The sequence below is a fragment of the Octopus bimaculoides genome, chromosome 9 (assembly GCF_046866305.1).
Source record: "Octopus bimaculoides isolate indiv1 chromosome 9, ASM4686630v1, whole genome shotgun sequence".
Classification (NCBI taxonomy): domain Eukaryota; kingdom Metazoa; phylum Mollusca; class Cephalopoda; order Octopoda; family Octopodidae; genus Octopus; species Octopus bimaculoides.
This window is the reverse complement of record NC_142936.1, coordinates 28,479,179-28,481,678: the sequence shown is the minus strand read 5'-3', so window position 1 is coordinate 28,481,678 and position 2,500 is coordinate 28,479,179. Positions and strand designations below refer to the sequence as shown.

General features: G+C 35.4%; 1 protein-coding gene and 1 long non-coding RNA gene across 9 annotated transcripts in view; both read right to left on the bottom strand.

Moving 5' to 3' along the window:
- The window catches only part of LOC106877599 (putative G protein-coupled receptor CG31760), a 1,070,704-nt gene that overhangs the window by 354,671 nt on the left and 713,533 nt on the right, over positions 1 to 2,500 (bottom strand). The gene's annotated exons all lie outside the window — the stretch shown is intronic.
- LOC149134027 (uncharacterized) overlaps positions 277 to 2,500 on the bottom strand; it is a 70,086-nt gene continuing 67,862 nt past the window's right edge. The window contains exon 2 of the long non-coding RNA XR_016243083.1: positions 277 to 643. This is a non-coding gene — a long non-coding RNA (uncharacterized LOC149134027). The remainder of the gene's footprint in view (positions 644 to 2,500) is intronic.

The following is a 2,500-nucleotide window of genomic DNA, read 5'->3' as shown; positions in this document are numbered from 1 at the left end:
ATGCAGATTCTATGATCGAAGGTTTACTTTCCCCACGCCTATTGGAATAAATTCACTTTATTCAACGGTTTTTTTTAAATAGCGTTTTTGTTTGATTTAATAACTGATGCAGACTTCAGACCCGGCATCCAAAACTGAGTTTTATTATGACAACCAACTAATTGTCACATATTATATTTATAGATAAATTCCTCTATTTACATAATATCGAGTGCGGTGAATATATTGACGTCGAAATTACGCGAAAAGAAAAATAGCATTAACATCTCATTTTAACAGATGTATTTACCAAAATTACATAGAAATATCTTGAAATGCCTTCGGCTTCAACCTCACTTCCAGACGACTTCAGAATCATCTGCAACTCTTCTGGACAGTCTCCTTGTTTAAGTTGGTCAATGCTGCCATAGTCTTTGCCTTCAGTTCATCTTTGGTGTTACCAGGAATTTTGTTGTTCCATCGCTCAACTGTGCTCCACTCATAATAATCAAGGTGGGAAGTTAGGTGGCCGGGTGTTTTTATCACTCTCGATATATGTCTTGGGAACACGGCAAGCCGACGGTTGTTCTGTGCGTTCACCATCTGTTCGGGTTGGAGCTTCTGGTGCGAATGCCAAGAAGTATAGCATGTCGTTTCGAAATTTCTGGCAGAGTGAATTGCGTCATGGTGATACAAAATGGCTGATCGTTAGTAAGGAAAGACACACAAATAAGAAAGAAGAAATCAAAGGACCACTGATGAGGTCACAGAAGTGCGACGAAAGAACTCTGGCCGAAATACGATTGATATAAAAAATAAAATAAAGCTGAAGCAAATTAACACCAAATAAATAGTGCGTGTGTTTTTATTGGCTAAAGTGGCAACATGACTATCCCCAAATACAACAATATCTGTTTCAATACAACATTTCACATCAAAAATCTTACAAAACGAATATATAAACGTAACATATATACATACATATATATATATGTGTGTGTGTGTGTGTGTGTGTGTGTGTGTGTGTGTGTGTGTGTGTGTGTGTGTGTGTGAGCACAATTGTATAAACGTTTGATTATATAGAAGTATGAGTATATATAGATATATAATTATTGGTGTGATTTTATCTGTGCTATTACTTCTAAATTTATGTTTTTGCCGTCGCTTCTGTTTTACAGCACTCAGTTAAAATTAAACCTTCTTTAGCAAGAATCTTATTTCTATATATTTGTATCATATAAAGTGATATAAAGTTACGTTTTACATATATGTAGCATGTGTGCTATATATATGTGTGTGTGTGTGTGTGTGTGTGTATACACACACACACACACACATCACATAGACACCTAGATGTGACTAATGACAACTTGTGAAGTTACCAAATAACTAATTGGCAAAAGAACATTATGTAAGTCTAACAAGCTAATTAGGTCTAAAGGATCTGTTCAGTAAGTAAGTTTCAAACAGTTGCAGTGTAATCAAGTCATTGACATTATCACATTAGTAGGACGAAAACTTTAATGCTTCACGAAAAATCAGTGATAATTCAATGAAATGGTTTGTGTGTTTATAGATGGCTAAAATGATTCACGATAAAACACATTCTTTTCCGACACAGGATCTCACATCACGTTACATGCCACTAAGTACCATAAACTGAAATTCCTGATTTGTGGAAAGATTAAAATAGCACCTAAAGTGTGTTTATCCGCTAATGTGGGTCAATATTGATCAGAAAATCCCATCTGCAAACGTTCGATCGAGAAAAAATGATATTAATTTGAAAATAATACACTGTATATGCAGCGGTCATTTAACATTTAAGTTAGTGGGTAAGTGTAAGAGAGCGGTATATAAGGCTTAGGTTACTGTTGCTGCTGTTGTTTAACCCTAACTCTATTCTCACAGTAGACCAAATATGATCAAATACTTTCCAGTTATTATCATGACTTGTACTTAGGCAGAGTAAACCTTGGACAACTATATTAAATTGTTCTTTATTGTGACGGTAGAGTTAACTTTTTAGCAGATCGAGGATCTGGGAGATTGCTTCCTCTAGGAATTATTCAATGTGTTGTCGTCAGTTTTTTAAGCGTCTTATAAAATTTCGGGAAGTATTTGCCTCGAAGATCTGAGTTCAAGTCTCAGTAAGGTCACCTTTGACTTTATCCCTTCGTGGATCGATAAAGAAAGTACCAATCCAGGGTGAATTAGGGGAATTGGTAGAGCATTGGACGGAATAATTCGTGGTATCGGCTTTGTCTCTGGTCTTTTTACTTCGAAATTCCGCCAATAGGAATCATTCCTGTATAACTTGAATGTGATAATAATATCTGGAAAACTTATCATAGATTGCCTCTGTCATTGTTAGCCTAGACCTAAGTAACACCAACAATATGAATAGACAAGGAATGCTAATGAGATATCAAAGAAAAGCGGTCAATGCAGAACCTAGTGTTACCTTTCAGAGAAATCACTTTCATTGCTACTAATATTTAATGTTTACGTGTCATACATA